Genomic DNA, 17,502 nt, shown 5'->3' on the forward strand with positions numbered 1-17,502 from the left:
AGTCCTTGGATTGACATTGTGTTTCTTAACACATTTGTTGATCGGTAGTACTCTATGAGCACTATATTGCACAGTAGAGAGAACCGCTCTACAGGCATGTTGCGTAAAGCGCTATGAGGAGAAGTACAAGGAAGTGCTGCCTGCGAACTTCAAGAAGCATCTTTGCGTCCAACTTAAGAAGCTAATCCAGAAGGGGAAGCTAGTGCAGGTTAAAGCAAGCAAGCCCCAGCATGGCGATGGTCGCAGAGAGCAGAAAGCGTACACAAGAAGATGCAACAAAATCATGGACAAAGATTTCATGCTTCTTCATCGAGTGCAGCAAAACAGACCAGACGGCCATTTTGTGTGTAGTTGTCCTTGAAACCCTCATATGTTTTTTTTAAAACACACAAATAACCCTTAGTCCATATAAGGTTGGTTTAACACGTGGTGTAGAGCCCGAGTTATATTTTTTCCACAAGATGTTCACACACGGTTCCCTGTCTAGCTTTGGCCAAAACGGTTGTATTTTTTTCTTACCCAAAATTATGAGGGTCCCCTGCCCGAGCCCATGGGTGCTTGAAATGGTTTGTAATGTGGTGTGCATTAAGTTGTGCACGCATAGGCGATGAACTTTATGGGTTGGTTCCCACCTGAACTTCTATGTTAAAATTGGACTCAGTGGTTCCGTTGTGAGTGAGTCAGCTCAAAATGGACTTCATGTCTAGGATAGGAGACACATGCACACGCACTTGTTGAACACTCCAATTTGCATTGAGGGGGAGTGTTGAGATTGACAATGCCAAATTGGTTGGAGGTGAGAGGTGAGTGATCAAATTGATTGGAGAGATTTTATACACACACCCAAGTTTACATTGAGGAGGGGTGTTGAAATGTGCAATGTAAAATGAATGGGATATTTGGCTGAGTGTGTGAACGCACCCTAGAGGTGCAAGATATTGTGACAAGATAAGAATGTCACATGTAATATTGAATGGTGTGTGAGTGTTGACCAAAAGAGTGGAAAAGAAGTTGCCACATGGATGATGATGTGTAAAGCGGGATAAGGCTAGAAAGCCTATATCATTGTATAGTTCATTGTTGTGAATGCAATAGTGCAATAGAATTGAGTGTTGAGTGTGTATTCTCTCTCTCTCTCTCTCTCTCTCTCTCTCTCTCTCTCTTATGGAGTTCTTAGTGTGGTTTAATCCACCTTAATTATGCTACTTAATCTATGTCTATCATCACAATAATCAATCCCATTTTAGGATTGTTTAATAGATCCCACTATATGTACAAGGAAGATTGTGGGGGGTTTGATGTATGTCACGATCAGCAGGCCAGATTTGAGTTACATTGTTGGCTTAGAGAGCTAGTTTATGCAGGTTCCATGCAAACCACATCTTGACAGTGTGCGACGCACACTTTGGTATTTGAGGATTGAGTTTTGGAATTCCTTGTAAAGTTTCCTCAACTCAACTAAGATGTGCCCTCAAACATGTCACTGGCTACTTGTAATCATTGTGGCATAGATCATTGGATTAAAGACTACCCTAAAAAGTCTTTGGTGATAGGTCCATAGATGGGACCCATCATCACACCACTAAAAATGATTAGGATAAGTAATCAAACCCAAAGACAGATCTTAAAAAATCTAGATCCCATACCTTCTTTGAATGCTATCACCTAGCTACAAGCTCAGAACCAACATGTTCTTGAGCAATGATCTGTGTCTTTGGTAGCAGAGTCTAAGAAGAAGAATGGCCATAGGAGAAAAAAGTCAATTAAGAATAGAAAAAAAAGACCAAAAAGACAAATCTATTAATGCCTCAGGAGCCAATATTCATTAGGGACTTGCATGAGAACTTAGACTCCTTGGACACAAGGGTTGATTCTGAACTTGGCAGGGAGATACCACTCAAAACCAAGAACACGCAAAAGGAGACCCTATAGGAACCTATAATTCCTAAAATTGAATCACACATGATGAAACTTGGCTCTTATCTCTGGACCCTCAGAAGAAGATTGAGCAAGTCTAAGAACTCAGTGATTTAGTTCCAAAGACACAAGAGGAGATAGAATCAAAGCCTAAGAAAATGAAAGTCTTAGATACTGTTAACAACTACTACTGAGATTCACAAACCTGTGGATGTGCCTAGTGTCATAGTGGAAGAGACTAATGGCTCTGCCACTCATAGTTTGAAGGGAAAATTACCATATAGAAACCTTGAGCCCATCTTGGATATGGATTTTCTAGTCTCACTCGACACCTTTTTATGGAAAAAGGAGGTCATGAGTTCACCACTGAACATCCCCAAATTGTTGGATTTTATGGCCTCACAAACAAGTACAATGATAACTACCTGGATTGAGTGGAGATCATGAATTGTTTCAAGTAATGATAGCTCTCCTTAAAGGATAACTCAATGTAGGATAACCACAATTTGTTGACATGCATAAGACACGTCTCCATTATATAATGGAGACACCTCAAGTCATGCCTAAATCAACAATCCTAGCAGTGGAGGAAGAAAATGATAAATCTATGGATAAAATTCCACTTAATAAACTCGGACAATACTTTGAAGGTGATGAGTCTAATGCATTACTACTAGTCCTAGATAATGGTCCAAGAGTAAGCATAATCACCAAGAAATGCTAGGAGAAGATGGCTAAGATGTATCTGGAAGTCTAAGATATCATTGTCAAGATGGTGGGTGATGAGACTATCACTAAACCTATTGAGATGTTATGAGATTTAAAGATCAAGGTTCTTAAACATAAGGTTAAACATACTTCTATCGTTTATGGACTTTTACAAACAACTTGAATCGTATGAAATGATATTAGGATGCCCCTTTATGAGAGAGGAAAAGATGGTACATGATTGGTCTAAGAACCATGAGAGAGTGAAGATGGTGGTGGGTGACGGGACCAAACCTATCGAGATGTTATGAGAGGAGACTCATGTAAAGTTGGATTTGTCTTAGGTACACAAGTTGATGGTGGAAGTGTGTAACAAGGAGAAGTTGGGACAACTGGTGATTCAATACATGTTTTGGGAAGGTCAACACAAGGAGATTTGTAGGTGCTATCACAACCACCTATCCTATCTTGAAGAGGTTGTGTTGATTTCCTTTGCACCCACCACTGATATGAAAAACCAAGAGTGGCTTTTGGAATCTTATTGATACACTCTTCTGGCTCTAGCAACCCATGGCATTTGGGAAGACAAAGTGCTGTTGCACCCTCATAATAGCCTTGTGCTTTAAGAACATGCATAATGTGACATTATGAATTGGTTGTTGAATTTGACATGAAGCACAGTTACGAACAAATTTTTCAGCATCCGCATGCATGGTAGGCCACCATTGCCCATCCTGAGTTATACGTCGCACACAAGTAGTAGCTGATGCATGGATTCCACCAATACCCTCATGTGCCCATTCCAAGATCTCCTCATATTGGTCACGGTTAGGTATAAGCTGCAACACTCCATCATTACCCTGACGATATAATCTCCCTGAGATTAACTTGAATGGTCGCCATAGGTCCACATTAGAACCCGCTAGTTGTATCTGCCCACTTGTCAAAATTTCTAAGATGGGTTCAGACCATTTAGGAGCTGTCTCTACAAGGAAAAGTAGGTTTATCTAGTGCTTTCCATGTTTCATAAGAGATCAAGTTATGACTTGATCCCGTATCAATTAATGCAATGCTCGTTGCATGACTTTCGGTCATAGAGACTTTTACACTGAGCAGTGCTGCCGGCTCAATGTCCAGGTCATCCTCATCAAGGAGGGTTAGTGAAGCCATGTTCAGATGCAATATTCTCTCTTAGAGTCTCTGTTTGGCCTTGGCTTCATCTTGAGCTTGCTTGATTTTTTCTTTGGCCAGCTCTTTCTTTTGTTTCAGTAGATGCTTTTGCATGGGCATCTCTTGGGTCAGTGGTTTGTAATATTTCTTAAGTTTTCTTCCATTAATGTACCCTTCCATTTGCACACCCTCAATAGTTTCAATTCGCACCGACCCTTGAGGGATGATTTCAGACACTCTAAATGGTCCTAACCCTCTGTACTTGAGTTTCTTTTTGTTGGTGCTTCCAACACCATACATGAGGACTAAGTTCCCCGTATCTAGTTCCCTTTGTTTCAGGCTATGGTTAAACCAATGCTTTCTTCAAAATTTCTCGACCATAAGCCTATGCGATGCAATTAGTTGGGTTTCATCAAGTTTCTCTAAATCAATTAATCGGCTAAGGTATTTTCAGTTAACCTTTCTTGCATCGCAATTTGTAGGCTTGGAACTAAGTACTCTATAGGCACCATTGCCTCAACGCCATAAGCTAGACGAAAGGGAGTATATCCCATCGCTACCTTATACGATGTTCGATATGCCCATAAAGTTGTAGTCAGCTTATGTTGCCAATCTGTGCAGCTGGCTTCTAATGTTTTCGTCAAGATAGTATATAAAATCTTATTTGTACTCTCCATTTGACCATTTGCCTATGGATAATAAGGTGATGACTTTCGGTGGACTACAATGAATCCAACAGGTAAATGATCAATCACCTCATTAATGAAATGTGAATCCAGATCACTGACTAATTCCAATGGGCAGCCGAATATCTAGAAGTGATTTGTTCATATAAGAACTTAGACATTGGTTGTGCATCACCTCGCGCTTAGAGGTTGTTACCTCTACCCATTTTGTGAAATAGTATGTGGCCACGATCACATATCAAGCTTGTGACCGGATGCACATCTGGACTAATGGGTCAAAAAAATCAATACCCCACTTCTCAAAAGGTTGTCTTACAACCACAGGGGTGAGTGGCATCCTGTCTCTTTGTTGTGGAATAGCAAATCTTTGACACTCTTCGCATCTTTTTACAAACTCCATGGCATTCCCGAATAACCTGGGCCACATAGTCCTGCTTGAAGCACCTTGCAAGTTGTAATTTCCCTAGCAAAATGTCCTCTGGCTATTCCTGAGTGTGCTTCATCTAGTATTGTAACAAATTCATCTTCTCGCACACACATCTTCTTAAGATATTGTCCTTACCTAGCTTGTACAATTCTCTAGCAATTATTTGATAAGGTGCAACTAGCTTAACAAGCCAACGTATTTTATCCTTGTTCAAAGGTCATTATTTGCGAAAAACAATAAGCTAGATAGTTTGATATCTCCTCACTCCATTCAGGTGCCATGTCTAGTTTGAACAAACAAGCATATGGGAGATCATCATCAACACCAGCTTTGCAGGTTCCACATTCGGAATTATAGACATGTGATTGGCCAACGCATGTGTTCCTTTTCTTACTGTGACCGTGAAGTCGAATTCCAAGAGTAAGAGCAACCAACGGGTGATTCTTCCCGTGGTGCAAGTCTTATTCACCAGATATAATAAGAATTGATGGTCCATAAAAAATATAAATTTGTTGGCCAATAGGTAATGTTGATACTTCTTGATAGCATAAACCATGGCCAACCCTTCTCGTTCCGTAGTGGTGTAATTTATCTCTGTATCATTTAACTGACAAATTAGCAAAACAGATTGGGTAATCCAATTTGAACTCACCAGGTTGTGCCAATACACATCCTATTGTGAAGTTTGATACATCAATGTGCAAATGGAATATAAGATCCGAATTGGGTGGTCTCAGAGAATCGGTGCATTGGCCAGTGCTTTCTTCAACTTATCGTACGCTTCTTGGCATTCCTCAGTCCATTCAAAGACAATGAGCAGTCTATACAATGGTTTGGAAATTTCAATGTAGAATATTATGAAATGGCGATAGTACCCAACTTGGCCCATAAACCTCTGTACACCTTTGTAATTGGTGGGTGGGGGTGATTCCAAGATCAGTTTGACCTTGCTTTCATCCGTGGAAATATCGTTCTTAGAGACGATGTGTCCCAAGATCACACCATGTTTGACCCAAAATTGGCATTTCAAAGGGTTTAAGGATATACAATACAATCAACATTGCTCAAACACCTTCCTCAAACAAGCTAGATGGTTCGACCATCGTGAGTGTGCACAGAGATCATCAATGAATACCTCCAACCAAAGTAGTATTTGAAGGTTGTGCACATTAATTGTTGGAAAGTTGCAGGGGAATTGGTGAGGCCAAATGGCATAACCTTGTGAGCATATGTCTCCCATATAGTATTGAAGGATGTTTTGTGTTAGTATTTGGGTGCTATAGACACCTGATTGTAGCCTGAAAATCCATTTGTGTTTGGTATAGGGCAGTGGGTAATGGTCTTTTCTAGTGTTGCATTGACCTTTTTGAGGTCAACACAGACCCTTAGTTTCCCATTCTTGTTTGGCACTATCACAATTGGTGATAGCCAATCAGTGTGCTCAATCTCATAGATGAAATCCACAACAATGAGTTTGTTGATTTCCTCCTTTAGAATTGCTGCATATTTTGGATTCATTTGGTACGGTTTTTACTTGGTTGGTATTAATCCTTCCATGATTGAGATCGTATGTTATACCACTTCAGGTGGTACACCCTTCATCTCCGTGTATTTCCAAGTAAAGAAATCCTTAAATTCTTTGAGGAGAGCGATGAGTTCCTTTTCCTCAGTTGGATTATTCAAGTCCTTAGCGATATAGACAGGTTTGGTTTCCTTCCATAGCTCTGCAATATCAATTTCTTTTACCTCATCTGGACTATTTTATGATGTGGACATATCATCTTCCTTTATTCTTTTAGCCGTCTATTGGACCACTTTTCGTTCGTCAATGGTGTATGTTTTGAAATGGTCTGGCACTGAGAGTAGGTCTGGTTTATCTTCGTCCTCTCTTTTTGTCTATGCTATCACCTTCTTAGCCTCGCTCTCGGCTTCAATCAGAGTCATTTTGTTTTCGACGTCTTGCTTTTTTGAGCTTAGGCATTTTTGGATCTTGAGGGATGATCTCCTCCTTATGTTTTCCTTTCCAGGGATATCGTACTCAACTCCTCACCCCAATTCTTAGAGAAATCCTCATGCACCTTAGTAGCTTTGAGATATCTAAGCCACTCGGCGTCCGTGGTTTACTTCGTAATAGGGCATTTCGTCGAGCGATATACCTCTTCTATTTTAGCCATCTTCTTCTAAGTTGCCGAGCACTGATGTGGCCTTGTTATCTAGCCCCTTCCGTGTTGGAGGCTTCATCCTCCAAATCCTATTCTCATGGTTTCACATTGACCATACACACTCAGGTGGTGGAAACGTTTGACATATTGGGTTCCTCCTCTGGGTTGCATAACATCTATCATGGCCAGCACATGCATTCAGTTTTCATTGTTGAAGTTTGGAGGGGGGAGCGATACATACATTTCAGCTTCTTCCTCCTCCTTTGAAAATTCTACCAATTTTTGGTAGACTTGTAAGGACGTGGTCCGCTGACTGAATTGTTACCAAACAATTGCCCTTCCATTGGATGAACTTTTCACGTTCGCAGATCTATCTTTAGGATTTGTGAGTCCCTTAGAACATACACATGGTCTAATTCCCAATCATGCACCAATTTGGATTCCCTCATGAAGGGTCTTCCCAAGATAATGTCATATGAGTCCGGTTGGTGTAGAAAGTCCATTACAACAAATGTGATGGTAGCATAAGTAAAGAGTTTAAGTCATACATTCTTCAATAGCCATGGATCTTGAAGATGTTCCGTCTACCATTTTGACAATTAGATCTGCTCTTTCCAGATCTGGTTTTCCCCAATCCTCTCAACATCATTTGGTAATGATACTGACTCTCACTCCTCCATCTCGGACAGCCAATTCTTGGTGCCCGTTATGATGAATTGTGATTGTAGCATTTGTATCATCACTCTCATAATATCAGCCCAGTTGATTAACTGGTATTTTGACAAATCTAGGGTTCTTACCCTTGCATGTTTTAAATTTCTTTTTGTAAGAGGTGTCTGGGTCTCCTCTGCGCAGTGGTCATTGGGTTTAGTCCTCCCTCTACCCATTCTTTTATGTCTGCCCACAATGTCGATGAAGTGCGTAACAATTGTCCCAATGGCATTTGGACGGGAGTGGACAGTATGACTGCGAGACTCCCTATGTCTCTTTGCTCTTTGGCAAGTGAGGGCTCCTTCCACGTGTGTGTCTCATATTCACCCCTAGGGAATGAATAAATGAACACATCTTGCTCAGCCTCCTTAAACATCCTTGCCATGAGGTCACTTTGAGTTCCTCCTCCAAACTATTTTGGAATTGGAGTAGGCATATCCAATTTTCTTTCCCTTATCGGCTTGTTTCTTGGATACATTGTATCCCTTGCCTGGTTAGCCCTTAATTTGGCTTCATGAAGTTGTTGGCACTCTTCCACTAGGGCCCTAGCTTCTTTAAGCTTTCTTGTCTCTTCTTCAGTATTTGGGTACTCACCAATCTCCTTAGGGGTTGCTGGTCTCTCTCTTTGTGCCTCTTGGGTAAGATCATCTAATTTTGGCACTTGATTGCTCTCTTCCTTTGATTGGGTGGATCTGGTTTCAATGGTATCTTCTTTGGAGCCATCCTAGATTGTGACCAGGTGTCACCTTTACCTACTTTTTCCACTCTCCTCCTTCTTCCAGTTCTAGAGGTTGTGGCACCTGTTGGGTTCTTTACTTTGTCTCCTTGTTTGGCTTGGGCTTATGTTAGGACATTTAGAGGCGTGATGTTTCCAAGTTGCACACTTATGGTCCTAATAGTGGCCTAGCTAGAACTGGAGGCAGAACCACTAGCACGATATGGGTAGTCTTTGATCAAAAGATCAACCTCACACTTAGTACAAGTAAGTACTAGCATGTCATTAGGCGCTACCATTGGCTAAGTTTGATGCGCATGAACCACATTCTTGTTAGGATAATTTGCTATTCGATGAGGTCCGCCACAACCGACACACTGTAGTGGCCCCCTTCTCATATTTGAGTTTAAGTATTTAACTTTCCACTATACCGTGGTTTGAAACATTGGTACTGGCGTGTTATTTTGTAAGACATAAAATTTTGAATCTTCACGGCCTCCTCATAGTCCTCACTATTGATTTCTACCTCATGCACCATATCACCCTCATTCTTGATGGCTCCTCAATCAACACTTGGTTGATTTTAGCTTGTGGTGGTTGTGGCGATTGAACATGCGATGGAAGAGGCGATGTGTCCTATATCCAAAACATCCCTCTTGGTAAATAGGATGGGTTTGGTTGGCGTGCACTATAGTGATTTGCACTAGTGGTGCTGATAAGGCCAGTGGCATTCTGGGTGGTGCCGACAGTTGTGCTATAGTTTGGAATCTTGGATAGCTACACATGGAAGTGTCATGGTTTCCTAATTTCACACAATGAGCACAATAGAGTAGCAGCCTTACTCTTAATTGAGGGCATTTGGTAGTGGTGTGATTCATTTTACACATAGAACACCATATCGTATCTCTCCGAGGGTAGAGATGAGCATGCCCATGCCCTGATGCTTCTCTTCCATCCTTGACTTTTATTTTGTCCAGTATAGCATTACTTAGTTCACCCACAATCATGTCCCCAACTTGTTTGCTCCAGGTTCCTGTGTCTTGGTGACTTGAGACTCACAATATTTTTACTGCAAAAGCTACCTTGACATCTTCAGGTTGTGACAATTCAAGCATATTATCTTCATATTCGATTGCCAACTTACAGCATGCATCCAGAGTAGCCAGTCGGACTAATACTAGATAATCATGCATTTTATGATCTTGGACTCCTCTATGGAAGCAGGGCAATAAGTGATCATCAGTTAGCCTCTCCCATAGATTACATCTTGAATTCAAGTGCTTGAGCTAGGATACATAGTCTCGCATAGACTCATTTTCTTTTTGTTTGATATTATGCAGCTGTGCCACATGACTCCATCTGTCACCACTTCGGGAAAAGCTTGGCACAAACACATTCGTGAGTTGAGTGAAGTTGATCTTATCTTCTGGCTTTAGGGTTTGAAACCATTGATGAGCCTTTCCTTCTAAGGTCAGTGAAAAGGCATGAATCATGATCACGTCACTCACTGGCCCACAGGTTTCACATGTGGATTCAAAGATCTCAACATGTTGGATCGGGTCCCATCCCTTGAGAACTTTTGTATACGCTTGGAAATGATGTGTGGCTTCATTTGGGATGGTCTAGATTCTAGAGCAATGCCTAATTCCCTAACCATTCCTCGGCCCATTTCTGCAGCCATATTAAGCAAATCTGCCCTTGTGGCCACGTTACGATCTACATTAAGATCCACCATTGGTCTCCAAGGAGCTACTCCCCCCCTACCTAGACCTTGTCCTCTTCTTGCATTGCCTCTTCTAGGCATTTTGGGTTTATGGGCAGGTCCCGCCAACTCATCATGGCCTGGCTCATTATTAGCAGCCTCCGCCCATCGTCTTTGTTGAATTAAGATCTCCATGTCCTGTAAAAACGTGGGATGATCGATCATTTGCTCTATGTCTTCCTTTGTGTACATGCAGTTCTCAACTTCAACAATTTTCCTGGGGTAAATTATCCCCTTCACCTTGGGTATCAAATCCTTCCTCCACTCTTGGCTCTTCATTAATGGGTTCTAGATCTAGGATTTATCCCTTAGTCATACCCATTTCCATACTGTCAGTGGCATTCCTAAACATTTTTGGTTCCTTACCATGTGATTGAAATGGATTTACATTTTCCATTTCCTTTTGTTTAGCCCTTGTTCTTCAAGTATCGAGCTCTTGTTTCCTTAAGCTCAATACTCGCAATTGTTGCTCTACCTCAGCCCTCTTTAAGTCTAATTATACTTCTTCTAAGGTTGGAAAGAAGACATGACCGGTCCTAGCCGCCGCACTTTCCTTGTCTTTCCTCACCCTGGGAGTTCCATTGATCCTCACAGTGTTAGACAACCTAGAACTCGAAGGTTGCCACCGCACTTTCCTTGTCTTGGAGCTTGTTCGGCTCTGGTTGACGGGCCCATCCGCAGATTGCACTTCATCATCATTGTTGCTGGTTTGGAGACCAAAAAATCCCTTGACTATGTCAAAGATACCACTCGATCTTGTAGGAGAAGATGATTTTTCTTCCTCTCCAATCCTAGAGAATCACAGCCCTTCTTCCATGGACTCTTCACTACTTGTATCAATGGTGGTTAGATTTCTCTGAGCCGAAACACTCAATTGAGTGTTCACAGAATGGCCTGAACCAACACTCTTTTGATGGGAAGATCCTGGGTGGTTCGATGCACTATCATCGGGAGTAAGGTCATCTCCAATGAGTTTACCAGACCTCCAAGTGCATGAGAATATGATTTGATATGCTAAATCACTACCCTAAATGAATTTTCATAGGGTTTTGTCGATCTGAATTTTTAGGCCGTGAGACTACAAATAGTAGTTCACACCATGAGATAGCAACAAGGAATGGTTTACGTCGTGAATCTGTACATGGTTCACGGTGTGAACTATTTTCTGCGCTTTCATGTGTTCAAAAGTTGCTTTAAATTTTAGGTCCTTGTTGTCCTGATCTGAGTTGGTTGGTCTCAATTTACATAATAGAGGCACTTTCCTAACTTTAACCTGGCAATCCTTAGTTCATGAATTAGATCCATCACTGATAGTTCATGGTGTGAAACCGCAGAAGTTAGTTCACGTCGTGAAGTAGTAAGCAAGGGTTCACGCCGTGAAACCAGGAATGTCTCACATCGTGAAGTATTGAATAGTTCACATCGTGAAAAGGTAGGTGGTTCACGTTGTGAAATCAAAATGGTTCATGCTGTGAAATGATGGACAGTTCATGTCGTGAAGTAGTAAATGGTTCACGCCGTGAAAAGGTAGACAGTTCATGTCATGAACTATTTTCTACTAATTCACAGGATAAGATTCCGTAAGATCTGTTGTGTCAGAGGTGTCAAGATAAGGTACCCTATTTTTAGCAAGGTAATCTCACAATTTGCAGCGCTGATTGCAGAAGTGGCTCACGCTGTGAGATAGCAGGGAATGGTTCATGCTGTGAACTGTTTTCTTGCACTTTCACGTATTAAGCTCCCGCCATTGAGACAGAGTGAGGATTGGGTGTAAATTACCTATCTGGATGCTCCAAAATGGTTGTGCTAGTAGTAAGGAGTGTAATGCAAGTTTAAAGAACAACCAATGGCTCCTTATTTTTGTGATTTTTGTGGATTTTTTGAAAAAACATAAAATAGAGTATCACACCTACTTATTCATGCTAGCAAGTTTGGTGATACAAACATCAATTTAAATTAAAAGGAAAAACGGTGTAGCTTTCCTCTAGGGTCACCCATGTACTCACCCACACACCAAAAACAAACAATTTCTAACAAATCTTCACTTCTACTCAAACCTTATCCATTTATTCTTTACATAATGTACTTCTTGAGTGCAAAAAGGAAATGATTAAACTTGTATAGTGGGAGCTGAAACTCAAGGAGAACGGAAGAAACAATGGTGTTTCCCGGTAGCAATGCCAAAAATGTTATGGGCTACCAGACCTCCAAAGAGAGAACTCTAACATTCACCATTGGATGAAGCAATAGACAATAACCATCATTGGGGACTTACCAATGCTCCAATCTCACGTCCCTTAAGGTCTCCAAGCTCACTTCCGAAAGCTCCAATCCTCCAAGCTCCACCTCCACGCTTTCAGTGTAGAGTTGCTCCTCGCACCACCACATAAGGCAAAATCTCTCTCTCTCTTCTGAACATACATGCATAGAAAAGGCACATGCATTAGAGTGCACTCTCACACACTCTCTCTTTTTCACAAGACAAGGCAAGAGCTCTCATAGCACAAGGGGGATTGTGTCCTTCTATTATGAGAAAATGCCTTATATACAATTGGCTCTTATTCACACTTAGGCACCCAAATCTTACTAATAACTAAGACCTTGGGTGGCCAATATCTCATAATGTACAACTTTATAGTGCCTTTTGATGACACTTATTAATGTCTTCAAATGGAGAAGCATATTTCTTAATCCAAAATGGGATTAACATTTGCACCTATTGCAGTGACTGTCTTTTTGCTTGGTATATGGTAAAGCATGTGGATTTTGCCGGGAGTTTTGAGTCGTGGAGTTATTATAAGGTGAGGAACAAGCCTACCAGAGGGCTTAGGCCAATTTAAAGCACACGAGATGAATGGGTCAAATAACTAGTTGCCATAAATGCATCACATATGGGCTATATAGCATGCGATAATGTGCAACTTAGTTTGGGTCATCTCAAGAAAGAAAGCTTCATGCTCAACGAACACAGCTCTTGCCCCAACTCTCTTACACAAAGCTCTCTTAAAATCTGGTGAGGCAAGGGAATTATCCTCCCAAAACCTTTTTATTAAGGCTCTATTGGTTTCATGAACTAGGTAATCACGTGCCTAGGTGCATGACTACTACTCACTCATAATGGTCAAGATTGCATCATTGGCATCCACATTTTGCCTTCTATTAGAGCCTACTCTAAGTGTATGTGGTATTATGGAAATAATGTGAGATATGGCACTCACCTTAGACCCCATTTGGGAGCTACTTATAGCCATTGTTATAGCCCTTCAAGTAGTTTACTTGTGAGCTCTCCTTATTCCTTCTCCTCATCATGAGCTCTCCTTCTTCCCTCTTCTTACTTGCTTGCATGCTATTATATTCTTACGTGCTTGATGGATGCTTGTTTGAATAGGAGTGATTGTAGATTTCCCTCTTGCATTAGCTTCTTCTTTTCACGGTTTTTGTGAGAGAGAACCATCGCACAGGACGATCTCTTCTTGCCTCTATCTAGGCATTAAGAGTTTTCCCTTCACCGCTTTGATAATGAGTATTCCCATGTGATAACGGAGTGAGGAAGCGATGGACAAGTTTGCACACCCGCCGCAAAGGGAAGTTGCATTTGTGGCTTAAAGGCAAGACCCAAATGACACATGCTTTGGCAAGGCTAAGGTAATCTATTGACTTGAACATTTTTAGCCTAGGGGTTAGCTCTATTTTCCAAGCTACTGGGATCGCCCAATATTGCTCAATGTTAATTAGGAGGTCAGACTCAAAACAACATACGGTTTTGGAGAATTTTCCATGTGTTTATTTATTGATTTTGATTTTAATTTGAAGTTGATGTTGCATTAGGGAATTATATGCTTATCTATTGGTAGGACAAAACCCTGGCTTTTTGGTACTTTGCATAAAATTGGAGCTCAAGAGGCTTAGATTTCATTGCTTTAATCTAGGAACCAGGGATTTCACTGACATAAACGAGAACATGTGAACATGTTAATAACACAAAAAAATCTTGTGATCACATGTTATATTCACAAAGCTTTCACAAGGGCCTAAAAAAATTATCTTTGTCGAGCATAAAAAATCTTCTTAGGTGGCCACTGACCTACTATTATGTGAAGATGGTAACATGAGAACATGTGAATAGCTTATTCCCATGTGTAGCCAAGCTGTGTAGCCAAGCTTTTAAGGGGTTCCCAAATGGCAAGTGACCTGTTAATTTTAGGAGTGAAATCCACTGTAAAAACATGATCATTGACCTTCATTAGGTTGAATAAGAGTGATTTAATCAATTTTTGTTCATGCATTCATATTTTTTCATCATTTGTTCATGTATAGTTGAATTGGTAGAGTAGAAGCATGCATAACCATCAAAAAACACTTAATTGGTTGTATACCAATCATTAACAAGGATGGAGACCATTAATCATACCCCATCAAGTCTAGAAAATCACAAAATTCATAAAAAACCAAGCTGAACCATCTCTCGGGTAGGAGACGTGAGCCCACAATCCCATGTAAAAAGACATGAATCTAGACACGTGAGCTTGTAGACATGAGCCTGGACATGTGGGAGTCGTGAGTTTGGACACATGAGCCATGAGAGCCTCGACACATGAACTGTGAGCCTAGACATGTGAGCTTGCAGACATAAGCTTGGAGATGTGAGCCTAGGGTAGGTATACTTAATATAGTATGGTCCAATTATTTATGACCATAAAAACCTACACACACACATACTTATGCCCTTGGAAAAATTTCTTGTCATTCAATCTATATAGACGCAACTACAAATTCCAAAGAAAATTCTTATTCTTCATATGTATTGAGAAATTAAAGTATAATTTATACCCAATAAGTGCACACCAACCCTCTCATAGGCCCAATTCCTAGATTTATGTACCCCAGGTCTAGACACGTGAGACTAGCCACACCGGCGTTAAAAAGTAATAATAATACAATAAAACTTGTTTGAAACCATTCTCAGACCTAATCCACCAGAAGCGTCTGGGACCTTTGATGCAAACCTAATTTGGAAAATAAAAAACCATGATTGGAATGCCCACAATATACATTCAAGGTCACGATATAAAAACCATATACATTGTGTGCGTGCAAGGCCCATATATGAAATCCATTATCTGTGAATTTGGTAAAAATAAAAGGAACCCTTTTTCTTTATAAACTTATAATTTTTTTAGATTCCTTTAAATAATACCTTTATGTAGATATATTTATGTAAATTTATCTTCAAGAATTCCTTCTGTTGAACTCTCCTGGTATTTCACATATTCTTAAAGTGAATCTCTCGTGAACATACACGAATGAGAGCATCGCATAAAACATGTAGATCCACTAAACAATCATACATAGTGTGGAAATATAAAAAGATATGGGGATGGGATGCAATTTCCTATGTAAATTTTTTCCTTTTCTATTTGTATAGGATGATGAGAAGGAGGAGCATGATGATGATGATGATGATGAGATGAGCTTGAGGATGAAGAAGAGTAGGGCACTCTAGGATATATAGTTTTTTTCAAGAACACATGGTTGAGGATATGATTCCTCTTTTTGTATATATCTTATATATCGTAAATGTACTTTTGGTACTTTGTATATTAAGTATCATGTATTTATGTGCACTTAATTATTATGAGATCTTTATCTTCTTAATGTGTTCTTGCTCTTGATGATGCGTACTTTAATTTTAATTAAAAAATTGGGGTAGAATGGAGGAGATTAATATATCTCATTATTCTACCCCCATTTTTTTGTGATTCTTTTTTATTTCAAAGTTATAAACGTGGTTCCACATTTATCAATGTAATTCCATGACTATAAACACAGTTATATACATGGCTGCATTGTCACAACCATGTTTATAAGCAAGACATGGTCTTTGTCTCTCTAGATTCTTTGATTTCTTCACAGGTAGAACCATGGTTATATCCACCTATTTCTTGTAGTGTAAAGAGTTCCTTTCCAAAAAGTATACTTTTTGTCTACATTGACATTATCTCCTAGATAGTGTCTATAGATGTTTTACAAGATATTCTAAGAAGCCATGATAAAATAATCTTTTCACATAATAGAGGCTAAATGTTTTATTAGAATTTATATGAAAGATTTGTTTGTATATTTGCTATGGTGGAACACATACACTAAACATAAAATAAACTGAAGTTGAGAGGCATTATAAAAATGTACTTAAAATAGATATTGCCATTGTGGCTTAAAGCTAACACCTTTCAGTTTGTTTGATCACATGAAACACCTCACATACTACAAAGGGGATAATATAACTCTAAGGTAAAACATAATGAAAGTTCATCATAACATTGATGAGGCTATTGATCATGTTAAAGGAGAACCACATATTATTTCTTAATAGATTGATCATGTTAAAGGAACGGAATATTATTTCTTGATAGATTTCTTTAAAAAAGCATTGTTTGTATTTTATTCTCAAAAGGTCATCTTTAATTTTCTTCTTGTTCATACGTTCCAATAGTTGATGGATCAAATGGGTTTTTCAATGTGCCTTCACATAAAGAAAATTTATAAGTTTATTCTCAAGTGGGGTTTTTCAAAATGTAAGGGATACAATGTGTCTTCGCGTTAAGAAAATTTATTCTCAGTGACCCTTTCTTCATTTTTATTGTCAGTGACCCTTTCTTCATTTTTATTGTAGGTTTCAACCATGTGGTGGCTTGAATCAAGTAGGTGTGGGACCATACAAAGGGAGGGCTTTTGTTACAATAACCTTCCTTATCAATTAATCATCTCATTCCATAGCTTGAGTCCATGTGGCTTGCCCCCATAAAATTATAGAAAGTAAGTTTTATTGAAAATGTAATTTATTTTTTCGTTTAATATATGAATGATGAATACAACATAAATATTTTGTTCGAGTAACAATCTTATCAACATAGCTTTTATAACATTTGGTGGTTCTATATCTACTCATTGTCAACATTAAAACATGGCAAAGCCTTTTCACTAGACATCTACAAGACATTTACCTTCAAAGATAAACTGATAGATAAGTGTAAAACCTTTTGGTTTAAGTAAACATGTATGATATAAATTTTTGTTCCTATAGTTTTAAATTTCTCTCTCTCTCTCTCTCTCTCTCTCTCTCTCTCTCTCTCTCTCTCTCTCTCTCTCTAACACACACACACACACATGCACGCATGCACGCATGCACACATGCACACACACACACACACACACACACACACACACATGCACACATATACACA

The sequence above is a fragment of the Cibotium barometz genome, chromosome 46 (genome assembly GCF_041138505.1).
Source record: "Cibotium barometz isolate CiBa-2024 chromosome 46, ASM4113850v1, whole genome shotgun sequence".
Lineage (NCBI taxonomy): Eukaryota > Viridiplantae > Streptophyta > Polypodiopsida > Cyatheales > Cibotiaceae > Cibotium > Cibotium barometz.